This window comes from Martes martes (assembly GCF_963455335.1).
Source record: "Martes martes genome assembly, chromosome: 13".
NCBI lineage: Eukaryota > Metazoa > Chordata > Mammalia > Carnivora > Mustelidae > Martes > Martes martes.
The window spans coordinates 76234181-76256979 of record NC_137901.1 but is presented as its reverse complement, the minus strand read 5'-3'; positions in this window follow the sequence as shown (position 1 = coordinate 76256979).

Sequence of the window (22799 nt, the reverse complement as noted above, 5' to 3'; positions counted from 1 at the left end):
GGTAACTGAGACAGAAGATAGAATTAGTGATCTGGAGGACAAACAAATAGAGAGAAAGGATCAGGAGGAAGCCTGGAACAAACAGCTTAGAAGCCACGAAAACAGAATCAGGGAAATAAATGATGCCATGAAACGTTCCAACATCAGAATTATTGGAATCCCTGAAGGGGAGGAGAAAGAAAGAAGTCTAGAAGATATAGTGGAACAAATTTTTCATGAAAATTTTCCCAATCTTGCGAATGGAACAAGTGTTCAGGTACTAGAAGTAGAAAGGTCCCCCCCCAAGATTATAAATTAAAAAAAAACATCCAGGCACCTCATAGTAAAATTGAGGAATCATAATTGTAGATACAATCTCTTGAAAGCCGCTAGGACAAAGAACCTCCTTACATACAGAGGAAAGCCCATCAGAATAACGTCAGACCTGTCCACAGAGACCTGGCAAGCCAGAAAGGGCTGGCAAGATATATTCAGGGCACTAAATGAGAAGAACATGCAGCCAAGAATACTTTATCCAGCAAGACTGACATTCAAAATGGATGGAGAGATAAAGAGTTTCCAAGACCGGCAAGGCTTGAAAGACTATGCAACCACCAAGCCGACACTGCAGGAAATATTAAGGGGGGTTCTATAAAAGAGGAAAAATCCTAAGAATAGCATTGAACAGAAATATAGAGACAATCGACAGAAAGAAAGACTTCAAAGATAACACAATGTCAATAAAAACGTATCTCTCAATAATCACTCTCAATGTGAATGGCCTAAATGCACCCATAAAACGACACAGGGTTGCAGATTGGATAAAACGACAGGACCCATCCATATGTTGTCTACAAGAGACCCATTTTGAACCTAAAGATACACCCAGACTGAAAGTGAAGGGATGGAGAAGCATCTTTCACGCCAATGGGCCTCAAAAGAAGGCCGGGGTAGCGATTCTCATATCAGATAAATTAGATTTTAAACTAAAGACGGTAGTCAGGGATACAGAAGGACACTACATCATTCTTAAAGGGACTATCCACCAAGATGATCTAACAATTGTAAATATCTATGCCCCCAATATGGGAGCAGCCAATTACATAAGAAAACTATTAATCAAGATAAAGAGTCATATTGATATGAATACATTAATAGTAGGAGATCTTAACACGCCTCTCTCAGAAATAGACAGATCATCGAAGCAGAAAATCAATAAAGAAATAAGAGCATTGAATGACACATTGGACCAGATGGACCTCATAGATATATACAGAACATTCCACCCTAAAACAACAGAATACTCATTCTTCTCAAGTGCACGTGGAACCTTCTCCAGAATAGACCACATACTGGGTCACAAATCAGGGCTCAACCGATACCAAAAGACTGAGATGATTCCCTGCATATTCTCAGATCACAATGCTTTGAAACTGGAGCTCAATCACAAGGAAAAGTTCAGAAGGAACTCAAATACCTGGAAGCTAAAGACCACCTTGCTTAAGAATGCTTGGATCAACCAGGAGATCAAAGAAGAACTTAAACAATTTATGGAAACCAATGAGAACGAAGACACTTCACTCCAAAACCTATGGGATACAGCAAAGGCAGTCCTAAGGGGGAAATTCATAGCCATCCAAGCCTCCCTCAAAAAAATTGAAAAATCCAGAATACACCAGCTGTCTCTACACCTTAAAGAACTGGAGAATCAACAACAAATCAAACCAACTCCACACGTAAGAAGGGAAATAATCAAGATTAGAGCAGAGATCAACGAGGTAGAAACCAGAGATACAGTAGAACGTATCAACGAAACTAGAAGCTGGTTTTTTGAAAGAATCAATAAGATCGATAAACCATTGGCCACACTAATCCAAAAGAAAAGAGAGAAAGCCCAAATTAATAAAATTATGAATGAAAAGGGAGAGATCACAACTAACACCAAGGAAGTAGAAACAATCATCAGAAGCTATTATCAACAGTTATATGCCAATAAGCTAAGCAACCTAGATGAAATGGATGCATTCCTGGAAAACTATAAACTCCCAAAATTGAACCAGGAAGAAATTGACAACCTGAATAGACCGATATCTAGTAACGAGATTGAAGCAGTGATCAAAAACCTCCCAAAAAACAAGAGCCCAGGACCTGACGGATTCCCTGGGGAATTCTATCAAACTTTCAAAGAAGAAATAATACCTATTCTCCTGAAGCTGTTTCAAAAAATTGAAGCAGAAGGAAAACTTCCAGACTCTTTTTATGAAGCCAGCATCACCCTGATCCCCAAACCAGGCAAAGACCCTACCAAAAAGGAGAATTTCAGACCAATATCACTGATGAATATGGATGCTAAGATTCTCAACAAGATCCTAGCAAACAGGATCCAACAGCACATTAAAAAGATTATCCACCATGACCAGGTAGGATTCATCCCTGGGTTACAAGGATGGTTCAACATTCGCAAATCAATCAATGTGATAGAACAAATCAATAAGAGAAGAGAGAAAAACCACATGATCCTCTCCATTGATGCAGAAAAAGCTTTTGACAAAATCCAGCATCTGTTCCTGATTAAAACGCTTCAAAGTATAGGGATAGAGGGAACATTCCTGAACTTCATCAAATCTATCTATGAAAAACCCACAGCAAATATCATCCTCAATGGGAAAAAGCTTGCAGCCTTCCCATTGAGATCAGGAACACGACAAGGATGCCCACTCTCACCACTCTTGTTCAATATAGTATTAGAAGTCCTAGCAACAGCAATCAGACAACAAAGAGAAATAAAAGGTATCCAAATTGGCAAGGAAGAAGTCAAACTCTCTCTCTTCACAGATGACATGATTCTTTATATGGAAAACCCGAAAGACTCCACCTCCAAACTACTAGAACTCATACAGCAATTCAGTAATGTAGCAGGATACAAAGTCAATGTCCAGAAATCAGTGGCTTTCTTATACACTAACAATGAAAATACAGAAAGGCAAATTAGAGAATCGATTCCATTTACTATAGCACCAAAAACCATAAGATACCTCGGAATAAACCTAACCAAAGAGGTTAAAGATCTGTACTCGAGGAACTACAGAACACTCCTAAAAGAAATTGAAGAAGACACAAAAAGATGGAAGACCATTCCATGCTCTTGGATGGGAAGAATAAACATCGTTAAAATGTCTATACTGCCCAGAGCAATCTATACTTTTAATGCCATTCCAATCAAAATTCCACCAGTATTTTTCAAAGAGCTGGAGCAAATAATACTAAAATTTGTATGGAATCAGAAGAGACCCCGAATTGCTAAGGAAATGTTGAAAAACAAAAATAAAACTGGTGGCATCACATTACCTGATTTCAAGCTTTACTACAAAGCTGTGATCACCAAGACAGCATGGTACTGGCATAAAAACAGACACATGGACAGTGGAACAGAGTAGAGAGCCCAGATATGGACCCTCAACTCTATGGTCAAATAATCTTTGACAAAACAGGAAAAAATATCCAGTGGAAAAAAGACAGTCTCTTCAATAAATGGTGCTGGGAAAACTGGACAGCTATATGTAGAAGAATGAAACTTGACCATTCTCTTACACCGTACACAAAGATAAACTCGAAATGGATAAAAGACCTCAACGTGAGACAGGAATCCATCAGAATCCTCGAGGAGAACATAGGGAGTAACCTCTTTGATATCAGCCATAGCAACTTCTTTCAAGATATGTCTCCAAAGGCGAAGGAAACAAAGGCAAAGATGAACTTCTGGGACTTCATCAAGATAAAAAGCTTCTGCACAGCAAAAGAAACAGTCATCAAAACAAAGAGGCAACCCACGGAATGGGAGAAGATATTTGCAAATGACAGTACAGATAAAAGGTTGATATCCAGGATCTATAAAGAACTCCTCAAACTCAACACACACAAAACAGATAATCATATTAAAAAATGGGCAGAAGATATGAACAGACACTTCTCCAAGGAAGACATACAAATGGCTACCAGACACATGAAAAAATGTTCATCATCACTAGCCATCAGGGAGATTCAAATCAAAACCACATTGAGATACCACCTTACACCAGTTAGAATGGCCAAAATTAGCAAGACAGGAAACAACGTGTGTTGGAGAGGATGTGGAGAAAGGGGAACCCTCTTACACTGTTGGTGGGAATGCAAACTGGTGCAGCCACTTTGGAGAACAGTGTGGAGATTCCTCAGGAAATTAAAAATAGATCTTCCCTATGACCCTGCAATTGCACTGCTGGGTATTTACCCCAAAGATACAGATGTAGTGAAAAGAAGGGCCATCTGTACCCCAATGTTTATAGCAGCAATGGCCACGGTCGCCAAACTGTGGAAAGAACCAAGATGCCCTTCAACGGATGAATGGATAAGGAAGATGTGGTCCATATACACTATGGAGTATTATGCCTCCATCAGAAAGGACGAATACCCAACTTTTGTAGCAACATGGACAGGACTGGAAGAGATTATGCTGAGTGAAATAAGTCAAACAGAGAAAGTCAAGTATCATATGGTTTCACTTATTGGTGGAGCATAACAAATAATATAGAGGACAAGGGTAGATGGAGAGGAGAAGGGAGTTGAGGGAAATTGGAAGTGGAGGTGAACCATGAGAGACTATGGACTCTGAAAAACAACCTGAGGGTTTTGAAGGGGCGGGGTGGGAGGGTGGGGGAACCAGGTGGAGGGTATTAGGGAGGGCACAGATTGCATGGAGCACTGGGTGTGGTGAAAAAACAATGAATACTGTTACGCTGAAAATAAATAAAAAATTTAAAAAAAAAAAAGAGAGAGAGAGAGAGAAAGAATAAGCAGCATTTATAAATTGTCCTGGGATAGCAACATGAAGAAATGATTTGTCTTGGGAACAAATGTAAGGTTCCTACAGGTATAATTAAGGAATAATTAAGGGGAGATTGGATTTAGCTGAGTTTTGCCGTGTCATTAAGGATTCATGGGTCACCTGGGTAGCTCAGGCACTTATATGTCTGACCCTCGATTTCAACTCATGTCATGCTCTCCAGGTCATGAGATGGAGCCCTTGCATCTAGCTACTCCTTGGGCTGGAGTCTCCTTAAGATTCTCTCTCTCCCTCTTCCTCTGCCCCTCTCCTCCCTAAAAAAAGGATAAAGAAAGAAGGAAGGCTGAACATTTACCTATGAGTTTAAACTGCTCTAATTTTTAATAGTCTTGTGAGCAGTAAGTGGTGAAGACAGCCCTAGTTATCAAGAGAAAGCGATGTTTAACAGTCTTGTGAGCACTTGCGGAATCAGATGGGTCCTTGCTCTCTGGTGGGCATTTCAGAGAGCAGAACAGATGAAGTTAGCCTGAGTGGGGACAGGGAAGAGGGAAGAGTTTGCACAGTCTGTGACATAGCTCCACCTAGAGGCCAGATGCATTTACGACCGCTCCATTCACCAAAAGTTCCACGCGTCTGCCACAGTCACTCGAGAATTAAAATCCACCAGAGCTTTCTATATTTGAGGAATAAAGGCCAAAATGAGTGAGGCACAGCAACAAAATCCCCTCAAATCTCACCGAGGGTTCGCTAATAAGAATATTTAAAATAGGTATAATTTATGAAATGTTGTTCTGACTTTCCCGTGTCTTGATTCTCAAATATATTTAAAATTCGCTTCATGGTTTTGATATGCCTATATTTTTATATTTCACTGTGCAGGAAAACATGATGGCAATAAGGGATTTTCTCTTTCTAGTCACCAAGTGGCAATAAAATCAACGTGAAGCATCTATCTCATAGGATGGGGACAAAGCAGAGTCAAATGCCATTCCCCTTGGCTTGGTTCCCTATGATTCCTTAGCAAATAGGTGGTATGGCCATCACCCTGACCCACATACTCTAAATAGTTGAGCCAAAGTGAAGGAGAATTTGTACAGATATTAGTGAAGGGTGAGTATTGATTAGTAAAGCTGAGGTTTTAATCTTAAGAAGATAGGAGTCAAATTGAAATGGGAATTTTACCTCCTATGGTGTGGTTTAAAGATGAAGCATGAATTTTTTATAAATATATATGGAGGAATACATATGGAGAAATATTGGTGAAGTCAAATACACATGTCTGAGTTTGTCTAAAAGATGAGAAAAAATTATAATTATTGGCCACAGGCAATTCTTGAGATTTGTAAATACTCAAATTCAAATTTCTTGAAAGTGTAGCACCCTGTTCAATTTTGGGTGAGTGTTGAATACAAACATTTGTGGCCACCTTTCTGTCATCAGTAAATCGCTTTTCTCCTAGAGTTAAACTAAAAGGAATCAAATTTAAGAGGCGATTGCTGCTATGGTAGAGTGGGAGGAGAACCCTTTAACAGAGATCCCTTCTGGATCAATCTCACTCCAGAACCGAGTCACCTTCGGAGGGAGTGGGAGACCAGAGAAGACTCTCATAGAGGGCACATCCAATCTTGTGAAACTTTTTTTATTTAACCCTCAGGGTTTCACAAAAGGAAATATGAGACAGCAAGCCTGGGAAGTGAAGTATTTTCCTAATACAGCAAGTGTTTTGGAGGCCAACTCAGTTCCAAACACAGCGTCTGCACCTAGAGACACTGGGCTCTCTGCTCTAGGAGCTGTGGGCAGGACTAGATTTTCAAATACCCACACTGGAGAGAGGACCAAGTCTTTCTATTCCTTAACCAGATCATAGCTCGGGCTGCTCTACGAGATGCTGCACTGAGTTTCCCCACTGACTGATTCCACCCCTCAGTGGCTGCTGTGGTTCTGAGTTGCGGCCAGGTGGGACCAGTTCCCCGACTTGGAAACTCTCGGGAGTTAAGTCTGGCAATGCCTGCAGGAATCTAATGTGTCCCGCCCATGTCAGTTACAAATTATCTAGTAGCCACGTTACACACAGCAAAAGGAATCAAGTCAAAATGATTATAATTGGAAAAATGGTATCCCTTCCACATGTATTTACATCAATGAGAATTGTTTTAAAGATCTCAATAAGATAATTTAACTTCTTCTTCCTTCTTCTGCTTTCAGAATCCAGTGTGCATTTTACCCTCAGAGCACATCTCAACTCAGAGGAGCTGAACTCCAAGTGCTCGATGGCCACAGGTGGTCGGTGGCTACAGTATTGGACACCCACGATCTGGTTCATTTCACCAGCTCAGGTCAAGGCTGAATGACCAACCAAGCTTTTTTTTATCAATAATTTTTTTTAATTTTAATAAACATATAATGTATTTTTATCCCCAGGGGTACAGGTCTGTGAATCGCCAGGTCAACCAAGCTTTTTATTCTCATTAGCATCTCAAATGTCAGAAGTTCTGGGCCAAGAGTCATTTATCTTTATATTGCGTGTCATTTCCTAGTAGAAGGATGACATGTAGTAGCTACATAGCTTGTCTATGCAAGCAAAGAAGATTAAGAACCAAGCACTCATGGTCATTTTGGTCACTGGGAAACTCCAGTCTACAAGTTTTTCCACAGAGAGTGGGTCTGGATGAACATTTTAAAGAAGGAAGTAGATGTCTCATCTGCCTGGGTTATCTTGAGAATCTTATGTACCTAAAATGTGCTTATGTCTGCAGCAGGAGATTTTATAGACTTGGGAGATACGAGGACCTCCTATGCCTGGATGGGACCAGCGCTTGGAGGGTCTGGGGGAAAGTAATCTTAAATAGCAAAGCAAGACAAGATGATGACAAACAGTACACCCGAAGCCAATAGACATGACAGCTCTTATTCTCACATCATTAAAATATGAAAAGCACACGCATTTCCTTGTTCCCTCTGATTTCATAGCCTTTTCTAAGTCTCCACGCTGCAAGTGTCCCCTGACTGCTTCCCAAAACCTCTCCCATGGGATGCACCTGAGAGCTGCTCCCTACCTGGGGTGTCTTCATCTTCACTGCTGAATTGTAGCTTCTGTTGACAAACTAATCTTTAGAGACACAAGCATGAGCCCCAGGTTATTAGAGAGAGGGGCTCCCTTGTGCCTGCTGCTCCAGCCGAGGCCAGGCTGGCTCACCCGGCATCACCTGCTCTTCCTCCAGATCCTCAGACCTGCCCTGGGCTCCCTGGACTCAGAGCCCTTCAACAAGACCTTGAGCACAGCTGCAAACCTTCAGTGAGAGGAAGGATGCCCCTTCACATGGCACTTCCCTTTCTCCATGGGATCACGATAGCTCTCACCTGCACACGGATCAACCTGAGATGCCAACTGCGGTGGCAACAGTCTGGGTTAGATGGGGTCCTTGAGCAGCCCCTCTGCCAGGCTCAGAACGGGTGCCCAGGGGAGCTGTCTGTGAGGATGGAAACGTTCTGTGTTGTAAACATGCACTGCAGGGCACCCGAAATTTAGCTGATGTGATGAAGGACGGGACTGTTTAACTTTGTTTCCTCGAATTAACTCACACATGAGCAGGCATGTCTAGCTAGGGGCAGGGACACTTCACTGTCCTCAGGAGCCCATCCTTCTCTTCCTGGTCCAGACTAGAGCCTGAGCAGGCACTTAGCTTAGTGTGTGGCCCCATAGGCCCAGACAAGCTGAAGAGGGAAGTTTCTGCCCCTGAACTAGACCCTAATCCAGGCTGTATCAAGAGAGGCTGCTCAGAGCTGACCATTTGGAGGAGAAGGAATGAGGAAGATGCTGTTGGTGCCCTTGCAGCGGCTACCAGGTGCAGGGCTCCTTTCTCCATGAGCGGAAGGACACAGAGTTTAGGTGTGAGAAGTCTCAGGTCGTTTCAGAGAAATCCTCAAAGTGATGTCCTCTGGGCCATAAAAGGGAGCAAGAAGGAGCCCCCCAACTGTGGGATCAGCTCCCATCACTTTGCTAAGCTCACCGAGCCTGGAGTCTGTGCCCCTCTCATCTCCTTTGCAACTAGAATGTTCTACAGCTGCCCTGGCCACATGGGGTGAGATCTCTTCAGTGTAACTGTGTCTGCAGGCCAGATAACCCTTGGCCAACAGCATGTAGACAAGGACTGATTGTCAGGTGACTCCCAGAAGCAGGTGAAAAGTACAAACTCATCCCTCCTGGCTCTGGATGGTTCAGGCTGGGAACTTCCATGTCTCCCTGGACAGGTTGTGGTTCCAGGCCCACTGATGTGTCTCAACTGGGGAACAGGAGACCTGACTGCATTCTCTGCCTCTCCCCAATTTCCATGAAGGAAAGTGCCTGGTTTGTCACACAGGTGGCTGGAGAAGAGGCTGGAATGGGAAGCAAGCCCCTCTCTCTGGGCTTTTAGGAAGACGTCCATACAGCACTCACACCAGCCATGACTTCACCACCTGCCTCATCCCCTCTCAGATTTCTCTCCTGGTTGGGGGAGGCATGAGAGACAGTGCATAGGGTCTGGGGCTTGAAGGGCTTCATCTCAGTGCCGGGTTCCCTATCCACAAGCTGTGTGACCCCCGACAATTCTGCACCCTCTCCAGCCTCCCTTTTCTCAGAGGTCAACTAGATACCGTTAGGGCTCCTTTTCTTTAGTCATGATTGATCCCAGCGCCTCGCAGGGAATGAAACAGCCTGCTCAGAGGTCATACCTGAAGTTGTTTTTGACCCCTTAATCTGGAGCACAGTTTTGTCCACTTAGAACCCTGTGAACATTCTCCTAGCTGGTGATGGCATTTCGCCCCAAGTTTATTGAGGTGTACTTGGCATACAAGGAAGAGCAAACATTTAAAATACACAGTTTGATCAAGTTTGAAACAGATAATTGCGTGGAACAATGGTGATGGGAATTGTCACTTAGATGCTGACGCTGGCAACTGTGTTGTTGGAGGGGAGCTCGATCTAGGGAGACACACACACACACACACACACACACACACACACACAATCACAGCACCTGATTCCCCCAAGGAACAGCCCACCACCATGCATGCAAACCCTCACTCCCGAAAGGGAACAGAGGTGCTTGTTGAAAAATGGTCACGGGTCTTTACCTGGAGAATCAGCTTCCCTCCCCACACCCCCAGCCCTGGTTCCCAGCAGGATCCCAGAATCAGCAGAGGCGGCAAGGGACCTCCACCCTCTCTTACCACCTAGATCATTTTCTGGCAAGTGAGGGACTCTGGAGTTGATACTGTTGTCACTTACTCCCAAGACCACCTGCAGTGACAGATCACATCGTTCCCTGTACATCTGTCCAGGTCATTTGTCCTATTGGTGACTTTAGCAAACTGGCTGGGGAATGGTCCAGTCCACAGCCCCAAGGCCAGCAGAGGGGACGCTGGCAAAACAGGCCTGAGCTTTTCCTGGATCCCGTACTCTCCATCCATACCGGTTGCCAATCATGGAATTCTTCATCTAACAAGGGAAGATTTTTGCTGAGGAGAACCCCCCAACACCCCCCCCACGCCCGCCGCACAGTCTACCATCTACCAACTGATGCTGCCATCCCCCGGTGGCTGCACGAAGCAGGTGTCCCGGGTGGGACTCGACTCCCCCAAACCCCCAACAAGGAGATGGTAAATATCGTGTGTGATGCACATGCCCACAGCTTCCTGTCTGAATTCAACTGAATTTAAAAAGAAAGAAAGAGACCAAGAAAGCAGGGTTTGCATCTCAAAGGCAGGCGAGCTCACCTTGGCATTCCACGGGGCCTTTTCCCTGTTCCTGTCCCTGGGGTGCCCCTCCGCCAGGCCTTTGGGGGGAGCTAGGAGGACACTTGTAACTCAGTCCCTGGTGGTGCCGCTGGGCTCCCTCGGGGTGGGGCTTGCTTGCCGTGGCCTTGGGCCAGCGAGTACCTCAGGCCGCGGAGGGTTAACAAGGACTGATCTGTCCCAGGCCACCCTCTTTGGCGGTGGAAGGAGGCCAAGGAGAGCAGCCGGACAGAGGGGAGGGAGGAGCTATAGAGGGGAGGGAGGAGCTACAGAGGGGAGGGAGGAGCTGAGTCCAGGCTGTTAACACAGCGGGGTATCGAACTCATCTTCGCCACTGTCCCAGGCTATACAACTCACGCAGCCTGATGCTTCCAGGGCTTGTAGTGACAAATCTCCACGATTCTTCCCTGCTTTGGGCTGGAGGCTGAGGAGTGACCCCAGCACTGATAGATGCGGACCTACATGGTCCAAGGTGGCCTCTCTCACCTCTCTGAATCTGCAGGCAGATCAGGGGCACAGGGCTATCTACCCAAGCTTCCCATTAGCCTCCATGCCAGAGTCGGCTCTGGGTGCCTGCAGCCGCCCTGGGCTGCGGGACCACAGACGCCACCTTATGGCGGTGGCCACATCTGGGACCTCTGCAGATTCCCAGCCTCCAGGCACATGCACAGATGCTGGAACCCCATTGCTAGTGACCCTGTGCAAGTGTTGAGTGCAGGTCAGTACTTCAGAGCCGGAGGTCACAGGCTGGCTCTTCCCCTCCCCGAGCACTCTGGAGCCTGGGTCACTCATCTCTGTACCTCAGTTTCTCCCTCTGAGCAGTGGGGAGAGAAAATCAATGCCCGGCCCAGCTGTGGCGAGGGCTGAGCAAGACAGGGCATGCCAAAGGTGCAGGAGAGACAGGGTTTTCTCCAAGTGACACCAAGTTGTGACGTGTCCACGGGACATATCTACAGGGGTAGCACACCCTCTCGGGTCCAGCCATTGCCCACACCTCATATTCATGCCACACAGACGCACACAGAGACACCCCTAAAGCCCGAGGACACAGACCCATGCCACCTAAAGGGAACACGGCTGCTTCTGGAGGCTGTAGCACTGGCCGCGGTCCATTACCTGGAAAATCAGTCCTTCCAGAAACGTCCCGATCCTCATTCCCAGCAGGAAGCCGGAAATAGCATGACCTTCCAGCAAACCACCACGGGAGCCCCATCTTTCCTTTCTCATGATTTTTCCTCAGTGAGTAAGTGATTCTAAAACACGTTCCGTTTTCACTGGGTCTGGAGGCCACCTGCCCTTACAGAAAAGAAAACCCCGCGAAGGTGAGGTCATACTGTACACTGCTGGCACGGGGCTTTTGTTCTCTGGGTGAGTCTAGAAAACAAGACGGGAAGCCATGGCCTGGGCAAAGACGCCAGAACCAAGTGTGGAGGACCCCTGTGGGAAAGACACAGGCTTGTCCCAGTGGACACAGCTCTTACGTCCATCTTGATCAGCAACAGTAAGACTCTTTCTTAAACCCGGGAGGAATATTGGTGCTGAAGAGAGATGCTGTGCCATATGGTTGGTAAGCTGATGCCGGCATGTGAGCACCCTCTTGAATCAGGCATCAAGAGTCTCCCCACAATGAGAACTGCACACCCCATCTACAATATCCGTTGTCAGATTTTCCATACGTGAGCTCATTCGAACATGAAATAAACCGACACAGCGATGTTTCCATCTCAAAGTCAAGAGACCATAACTTGGCATTAGACGGGGCTTCTTACTCTGCTGGGTCACGAGGAAGCTTCTCAGGTAGGACCTTGGAGGATCTAGGAGGACACCGAGGGACTGTCAGTCTTGGGCGGCACTGCTGCTCAGGACTGACTCAGGGAGGTTTGGTCGACTTGGGCAGGGAGAGGGAGTAACGGAACCAGCTAGTTAGTTAATAACCATAAACTGGGCTGCTACTGGGTCCCAGCAAAGGAGAGAAGCAGGAGAGAAATGAGGAACAGAGTCTTTCGGCTTTCTGGCAAAGACAGTCGAAGTTGCCGTAAAATGTTCATGATCAGAACTGTATCACATTCTGGAAAAGGCAAATCTAGAGAGACAGTAAAAAGATCAGGGGTTTCAGGGAAGGGGGTGGTGAATAGGTGAAATCAGGGGATTAGTAGAGCAATGAGACTCTTCTGGGTGGTGGATACCAGACATTATATATTTTTTCCAAATTCCAAATTTTTTCCAATTTTTCCAAAAAAAAACAACATAGAAATATACAACACAAAGAGTACACGTTGATATCAAGTATCCACCAGTACTGGTCCACTGATAGGAACAAACATACCACATGAAGGTCAGAGGTGAGTAACAAGCAAAACGGGGTGGGGTGGAGGGGAGAGGGCGTACGAGATCCTTCTCCATTATCTGTTCAAGTTTTACATGAATCTGAAGTACTTTATTAATTAGATGAGTTATTTATATAATTTTATTAATTAAAAATTTTTAAAAACTGGTTTATTAATTAAAAACTAATATATTTCTGGGAGACATCTATTTCCATTAATGTTCAGCACCAGTTAATATCCATTAATGTTCAGCAGCAGTTAATATCCAAACATTAACTTGAGACATTGTTTCCTATTAAATGTGAACAAGGCTGAGTTATCTGTCAACCCGTCTTTACTTCCACGGTCATGGTCACAGCACTACTGACTGATTCAGCCAATCATAACTTTCACACATGGAATAAAAAAGCACATGGCTTAGCGTGTTTATGGCTTTCCATCACGTGTATGGCTTTCCACACCGAAAAAACTTCATTTCTTCTTGAATCTGCTGAATGATTAATTTCCACGCTTCCTTCCTTTGACTCGTCTGCAGGGTGCACCCTGGGGTCGGCAGGACACCCATTTTTCTGACCCGCTGCCGAGGGTGAGGTGCGTTTTCTTCTTAAATGAGGAGCGAATTTTCTTTTTGTATCCATCAGCTAAGACTCTGGGAAACGTGTTTGCAATAAGAGAGCTGTTGACACCTCGCCAGCAGAAGACCACAGCGAAACTCGTGATAACTGCTTCACAGTTGAAGCTTTTGGTCTCTCATGCACCCGCTGAATCAAAGCTGGGCTTCGGGATCCTGTGGTTTGGTGCGCACTTAAAACACCCAGCAGACAGACTGCGTGGGAAATACCCTTCCTTGCTGTGAAGTGATATAGAAAGTCAGCAGAGCGTCGTAACAGACAGCGTGAGCCCGAGGTCCTGGGTTCAGATCCTATGAGAAGCCGCAGGAACTTGGGAAGGTCGGGCCACCCCTCTGTGCCTCAGTTCTCTGCACTGTGCCATGAAAACTTGCATAGAACCTTCTGTTTCCTATTAACAGTAGGATGCTAAAAAATGATTACATACAGGTAAATCCTTAAGAAAAAAATTGGTAAGTGCTTTGTAAGTGTTTGAGCAGTGGCTGCCTCTGGAGAGGGCCACAGAGCAGGGAGGGTGAGGTTTACTTATCCTGTACACAGGGAGGATGCATTAGAGCTCAGGAATATCTGTTCCCATCTCCTCTGATCCCGTCAGCCCTGCAGGGTGGGCTGAGAAGGACCCGTGACCTGTGTTGAATAGTTCACGGCACTGAAATTTAGAGGTATTCAGAAGTCCACAACACGGATGAGTGAGGGTTCTGGGCCAGGAATGCACCTGGTTCCTGAGGACAGAGATCCCTGAACTCAGCCCCAAGTTCTTTCAATCATGCCCTCAACTCCTGAACCAAGGGCTTCCCTCCCTTCGTTTCTCAACTCCTCCTCCCCCAAGGTTCCTATGAGAGAGAGATGATGTCCTAGAAGAAGTATCAGAGCCAAGAAAAGGGACTGAATCACCATTGACCTTTTCTATCAACCCCTGACCCAAAAATACAACACTATTTTCCCCAAACCAAGCCCTCCGAAGGGCCAGGGAAGCCCAGCTGTGGCCATCCTCCCCCAGCATCTTCACACTGTCAGCCTCCTCCTGCACAGCCTTCCTGGTGACCAGCTGACCTTCAAGGACCAGTGGTCTGCTGGGCTCACTGGCTGACTCAGAACCCAGGACATTCCAAACCAAATATCACATGACAACTCTGCCAAGAACTAGCTTCCCTTTGACTGACCAACCCTGGCTGTCAAACGGAACCCCACCAGTTCTTGTGAATTAACTAGGAAAGTGGCCATCTGGCCTGGTACTTTGGTGGTTTAATGGATGAATTCCGGGACCCTCAAGGTTTCACTGGCTCTTGGTCTGAGTAAACATTCATGTACCTTGGATGAAGGTCTGGCTGACAGTGGATGTGGGCAGCACTGGCCCTGAGTAGGGTATCTTCCCTGTCCTCCCTTCTTCCTACAGTCTCTACAGCTCCTCATCCAACCCTAGGTCCTTCAGTGGCAGGGTATCAAGTCCCATCCCCTCTTAGAGAGTCCCCTCCATATCCATAGCCTGCAAGCCCACCCCTAGACTCTCCCTGAGGATCACTGGACCCTCACTGCTTCTGCTACCAAATGTTCACTGCATCAACCTGATAGCACTGTTCCTTCTCACCACTCTCCTAGGCAGACAAGGACAGGGGAGAAGGCTAGTTTGCTCTGGATTCTTTGGGCAGAAGGAGGGGGAGGGAGGGCTGTAGGCAGAGGCGTGAAGGGAGGCAGGAAGATGGGACAAGGGGAAGGGACAATGTGGTGAGTGTCCCTGCACAGGCCAGCAGAGCCAGAAACCCAAGGACCTGGTGTCAGAGGGACACAGACCCCGCTGCTGATGAGTGGCCCAAGAGCCGTGGAGATGGCCTGACTGTGTTCTGCACAGAGCCCTCCTCTGTCCTGATGTCCTGAAAGCTGGGGACTTGGGGGGTGGTGGAGGCAGCAGGCTTGGACATGGTACAGATGGGGTCCCAGCACTCATGGAGGGAGGGAGGGAGGGAGGGGAGATAGAGGGAGAGGGCCTCTCCTCCATCGGTCCCCTTGGCTCAGGCAGGCAGAGTCCCGGGTCCTGATCAGGGGACTTTGTGTGACCTCCCCTGCTGAGGCCAGTCACTTTCCTGGCTTCTCTGCCAAACTTTGTCCCCACCTTTAAAACTCTCTCTTCCAGATATCCTGTGACACTGTCACTTTTCCTTCCCTTCCACTAGATGCTGCTCTATGGCCACTGACAACAGCTCACATTTCTGATTCTGAGATCCTAGTGTGGATGAGGCAGAGAGGCCATCTGCTGAGTCCTCCCCGTTCTTCAGAAGGCATGTGGAGATCTGAGGCTTTACCTGGGCTCTTTGACATTATGGCGACAGTATCGACTCCAATAGCTGTGGCTTGAGGAGCACTCAGCGTGCCAGGCTTCTTTCACCCATTAGCTGCTTTTTTTTAAAAATAAAGATTTTATTTATTTATTTATTTATTTATTTGGGAGAGAGAAGAGTGCGTGTGCATGTGCAAGCTGGGGTAGTGATGGGAGCAGAGGGGGAAAGAACCTCCAGCAGAGTCCTTGCTGAGCATGGAGCCTGATACGGGGTTCAAAGTCATGACCCTGAGACCATGACCTGAGCTGAAACCGAGAGCCCAAAACTCAATTAACTGGGCCACCCAGGCACCCTTTCACCAATTAGCTTCTTCACCGCCCCCAGGCCCCTTGGAGTGAGTTCTCACCCTACATACCAAGAAATCAAGTCTCAGAGAGATGATGTGACTTGCTCAGAGTCACACAGCATGTAACCAGACAAGCTGTTTTTTGTCAAATATTTTGTTTAAATCCAAAGGTCAGAGACATAGTGTTGTCCTGTTGTCCATAGCAGTTGCTAATTCCTGAGCTCCTACTACGTGCTGGACACTCTTTGAGGTTTCAAGAATACAGAGATGAATAAAACAGACCCATTCTATGAGCAGTTTGTCCTATGTCTGCTCCCCTGAGAACCATGAGGCCCACATTCACTTGTCCCCTTGCTGTGGAGGGCTCAGCATAATAGGGCTTCAGTTTATGATAAATTAATGAGTGACCTCCTGCCAGTTATTAAAAAAAAGGGGGGGGCACTTAAGACGATGACAGCTAAACTCTTGGACATGGAAAAAGAAATCACAAATTTTTCCATTGTTGTCCAGCAAATGATCCTGGATCAATTTTCTGGATGGAAATCTTTAAGCCAACCACAAAATCATAACCAAAAATCAGTTTCAGATTGATTATGGATCTAATTATATAAGGTAGACAAATAAACTATTAGAATACAAAGAAGAGAATGTTTTCATGACGTTGGGGGTTGGCACAGATTATGTAACTAGCGTACAACAGTGCTAACCATGAGGGAAGAAATAGCTATTTTATTTTATTATTTTTTTATAATTTTTTATTGTGTTAATCACCATACAGTACATGATTTGTTTCTGATGTAGAGTTCCATGATTCATTGTTTATGTATAACAACCAGTGCTCCATGTAATCCGTGCCCTCCTGAGTACCCACCACTGGGAAGGGAAGAAATAGCTATTTTAAGAGGAGGAGCTGGGAGAGGAGCAAGATGGCAGAGGAGTAGCAGACTGAAATATCATCAGGCCCCAGGAGTTCAGCTAGACACTACCAAACCATTCTGAACAGCTACAAACTCAATAGGAGATCGAAGAGAAGAAGAGCAGCAATTCTAGGAACAGAAAAGCAACCCCTTTCTGGAAGGTAGGACATGCAGAGAAGTGAATCCAAAGCCCTGGGAAGAGAGACCGTGGGAGGAGGGCCCAGATCCCGGCAAGCGGTGAAGCAGCAGAGCACTAATCGGAACTTTTAGAAGTCTGTTCTGTGGAGGGACATCGCTCCAGTGGCTAAGCAGGGGTGGTGCCCTTGTGGGGACAGTGTGGTCTCAGGACCCGCGGAGTCACAGAAAGACTGTGCATGTCTGAGCATGGCAGACTCCCAGGTATTGGAGTGGGGAAGCTGGCTGCAGAGACAGAGCCAAGGAGGGGGGTCCCAGCTTGGGGTTACCTTAAACCATGATCCATGGCACACTCTGGCCACTACTCTTTGAGCAGGGACCCCACAAGTGGCAGATCTGGGGAGACTCACCTTCCTCCTCTGGGAGGAGCAGTGCAGGTGAACATCAGGAATCTGCTGGGTTTGCAGAGTCCAAACGGGGCCATGTGCCAAAGATAGAAAAGCTCAGTCACAGGCTGGGTGAGCTTGGAGCATGGCCGGAGACCAGGGAGATGAGAGGGATTGGCTGCTTTTCTCTGAGGGTGCTCTGAGGAGTGGGGACCTGAGCTCTCCGCTACTCCAGGCCCGAGATTGCAAGGCCACCGTTTTCATTCTTGTCCTCCAGAGCTCTACGGAAAGCCTTCAGGGAATGAAAGCTCCTGAGAGAGCAAACTTGAACAGATTGCTTAGCCTGGCCCCTGGTAAGGGCAGTGCAATTCCGCCTCGGGCAAAGACATTGAGAATCACTGCAACAGGCCCCTCCCCCAGATCAGCAAGAACATCCAGCTGAGACCAAGTTCACCGATCAGTGAGAACTGCAGAATTCCAGAGTTCGGGGGAAAGAACACAAAGAATTCATGGCTTTTCCCCCATGATTCTTTAGACTTCCAAAGTAAAATTTTTTTAATTTTATTTTTTTCTTATTATGTTTTTTCTAATTTTTCCTCTTTCCTATTTCAACATTTTTAACTTTTTTATCTTATCAATACCTTTTTAAAAATCTTTTAATTTTCATATAGTCTTATTTTATCCCTTCATTGTATTTAACCTTATTTTTTGTATACATATAGGGTGTTTTTTTTTTCCTTTAAAGTTTTGGGATACAATTCCTCCTAATAGATCAAAATATACCCTAAATCTAGCACATAGCTTTGTTCTAGTCTCCAGCCTGAGCACATTCTTTCATTTTTTCCTTTTTCTATTTTCAACCAACTTCTTATCTTATCAATTCCTTTATAAGAATCTTCTTAAATTTTCATCTTTATACTCATATTACATCCCTTCATTGTGTCTGCCCATATTTTTTTTTCTATAAAACTTTGGAGGTAGTTTCTTCTAACAGACCAAAATATACCCAAAATCAAGTGTATGCCTTTGTTCTATTCACCAGTCTTTTACATATATATACATATACATATATATGTATATGTATATATATGTGTATTTTTTTTTCTTTTTTTTCCCCTTTCTTCTCAACCCGGTTTTGGATCTCTTCTGATTTGCTTACTGTATGTCTTTGTGAGGTCATTGCTAACCTTTTAGTATTTTATTCTCTCATTCATCTATTCTCATCTGGATAAAATGACAAGAAAAACTCACCAAAAAAAAAATAATAATAATTTAAAAAAAAATAAGATGCCATACCAATGTCTAGGGACCTAATCAATATGGACATCGGTAATATGTCAGAACTAGAGTTCAGAATGATCATTATCAATGTGCTGGCAGGGATCTAAAAAAGCAGGGAAGATATTAGAGAATCCCTTTCTGGAGAAATAAAATTCCTTTCTGGAGAAATAAAAGAACTAACGCCTAGCCAAGTTGAAATTTAAAAAGCTATTAATGAGGTGCAATCAAAAATGGAGGCTCCTACTGCAAGGATAAATGAGGCAGATGAGAGAATTAGTGATATAGAAGACCAAATGATGGAGAACAAAGAAGCTGAGCAAAAGAGAAACATACAACTACTGGACCACGAGGTGAGAATTTGAGAGATAACTGATACCATAAGACGAAACAATATTGGAATAATTGGGATCTCAGAAGAAGAAGAAAGGAAGAGAGGGGCAGAAGGTATATTGGAACAAATTATAGTAGAGAATTTCCCTAATATGGCAAAGGGAACAAGAATCAAAATCCAGGAGGCACAGAGAACCCCTCTCAAAATCAATAAAAATAGGTCCACACCCCATCATCTAATAGTAAAACCTACAAATCTCAGTGACAAAGAGAAAATCCTGAAAGCAGCCCGGGACAAGAAGTCTATAACATCAATGGTAGAGATATTAGATTGGCAGCAGACTTATCCACAGAGACATGGCAGGTCAGAAAGAACTGGCATGATATATTCAGAGCACTAAAGGAGAAAAATATGCAGCCAAGAATACTATATCCAGCTAGGCTACCATTGAAAATAGAAGGAGAGATAAAAAGCTTCCAAGACAAACAAAACCTAAAAGACTTTGCGAACACCAAACCAGCCCTATAGGAAATAAAGAGAGAGCCTAAAAGTCATAGATCAGAAAGGAACAGAGACAATGTACAGTAAAAGTCACCTTACAGGCAATACAATGGCACTCAATAGATATCTTTCAATAGTTCCCCTGAATGTAAATGGGCTAAATGCCCCAATCAAAAGACACAGGGTATCAGAATGGATAAAAAAGCAAGACCCATCAATATGCTACCTACAGAAACTTATTTTAGACCCAAAGACACCTCCCGATTTAAAGTGAGGGGGTGGAAAACAATGCTAATGGACATCAAAAGAAAGCTGCGGTGGCAATCCTTATATCAGATAAAGTAGATTTTGGGCCAAAGACTCTAATAAGAGATGAGGAAGGACACTATATCACACTTCAAGGGTCTGTCCAATAAGAAGATCTAACAGTTTTAAATATCTAAGCCCCAACATGGAAGCTGCCAATTATATAAACCAATTAATAACAAAATCAAAGAAACACATTGACAATAATACAATAATAGTAGGGGACTTTAACACCCCCCTCCCTGAAATGCACAGATCATCCGAGCAAAAGATCAGCAAGGAAAAAGGCCTTAAATGACACACTGGACCAGATGGACATCACAGATATATTCTGAACATTCCATCCTAAAGCAACAGAATACACATTCTTCTCAAGTGCACATGGAACATTCTCCACAATAGATCACATCCCGGGTCACAAATCAGGTCTCAACTGGTACCAAAAGATTGGGATCACTCCATGCATATTTTCAGACCACAATGCTCTGAAACTAGAACTCAACCACAAGAGGAAAGTTGGAAAGAACTCAAATACATGGAGGCTAAAGAGCATCCTACTAAAGAATGAATGGGTCGACCAGGAAATTAAAGAATTGAAAAAATTCATGGAAACAAATGAAAGCACAACTGTTCAAAATCATTGGGACACAGCAAAGGTGGTCCTGAGAGGAAAGTATATAGCAATACAAGTCTTTCTCAAGAAACAAGAAAGGCCTCAAGTACACAACCGAACCCTACACCTAAATGAGCTGGAGAAAGAACAGCAAAGAAAGCCTAAACCCATCAGGAGCAGAGAAATCATAAAGATCAGAGCAGAAATCGATGAAATAGAAACAAAAAGAACAGTAGAACAAATCAATGAAACTAGGAGCTTGTTCTTTGAAAGACTTAATAAGATTGAGAACCCCCTGGCCAGACTTACCAAAAAGAAAAGAAAAAGGATCCAAATCAATAAAGTCATGAATGAAAGAGGAGATCACAACCAACACCAAAGAAATGCAAACAGGTATAAGAACATGTTATGAGCAACTATATGCCAGCACATTTGACAATCTGGAAGAAATGGATGCATTCCTAGAGATGTATAAATGACCCAAACTGAACCAAGAAGAAATAGAAAACCTGAACAGACCCATAATCAGTAAGGACATGGAAGCAGTCATCAAAACTTCCGGATAAACAAGAGCCCAAGGCCAGATGGCTTCCCAGGGGAATACTACCAAACATCTCAAGAAGAATTAATACTTATTCTCCTGAAACTGTTCCAAAAAAATAGAAACAGAAGGAAATCTTCCAAACTCATTTTATGAGGCCAGCATGATCTTGATCCCAAAAGCAAAGACTCCATCAAAAAGGAGAATTACAGACCAATATCTTTGATGAACATGGATGCAAAAATTCTTTTTTTTTTCAAGTTTTGAAGTTTTTTTAAAATGTAATTTCTTTTCAGTGTAACGGATTTCATTGTTTATGCACCACACCCAGTGTTCCATGTAATACGTGCCCTCCATAATACCCACCACCAGGCTCCCCCAACCTCCCACCCGCCTCCCTTTCAAAACGCTCAGATTGTTTTTCAGAGTCCATAGTCTCGTGGTTCATCTCCCTCTCCAATTTCCCTCAACTCCCTTCTCCTCTCCATCTCCCCATGTCCTCCATGTTATCCCTTATACAGATGCAAAAATTCTTACCAAAATACTAGCCAATAGGATCCAACAGTACATGAAAAGGATTATTTACCACCACCAAGTGGGATTTATTCCTGGACTATAAGGTTTGTTCAACATCCACAAATCAATCAATGTGATACAATACATTAATAAAAGAAAGAACAAAAACCATACGATACTCTCAATTGATGCTGAAAATGCATTTGACAAAGTACAGCATCCTTCCTTGATCAAAACTTTTCAAAGTGTAGGGATAGATTGTACATCAAATATCATCAAATATCATCAAAGCCATCTATGAAAATCCCACAGTGAATACCATTCTCAATGGCGAAAAACTGAGAGCTTTTCCCCTAAGGTCAGGAACATAGCAGGGATGTCCACCATTACCACTGCTATTCAACATAGTACTAGAAGTCCTAACTTCAGCAATCAGACCACAAAAAGAAATAAAAGACATCTGAGTTGACTAAGAAGTCTAACCCTCACTCTTTGCAGATGATATGATAATTTCTGTGGAAAACCCAAAAGACTCCATGCCAAAACCACTAGAACTCATAGAGGAATTCAGTAAAGTATCAGGATATAAAATCAATGCACAGAAATCAGTTGCATTTCTATACACCAACAACAAGACAGAAGAAAGAGAAATTAAGGAGTTGATACCATTTACAATTGCACCTAAAACCATGAGATACCTAGGAATAAACCTAACCGAAGAGGCAAGGAATCTGTACTCAGAAAACTATAAAGTACTCATGAAAGAAATTGCAGAAGACACAAAGAAATGGAAAAACATTCCATGCTCCTGGATTGGAAGAAGAAATATTGTGAAAATGTCTATGCTACCTAAAGCAATCTACACATTTAATGCAATCCCTACTAAAATACCATCAAGTTTTTGTAAAGAAATGGAACAAATAATCCTAAAATTTATATGGAACCAGAAATGACCCCAAATAGCCAGAGGAATGTTGAAAAAGAAAGCCAAAGTTGGTGGCATCACAATTCCAGACTTCAAACTCTATTACAAAGCTGTACTCATCAAGACAGTATGGTACTGGCACAAAAACAGACACACATAGATCAAGGGAACAGAATAGAGAGCCCGGAAATAG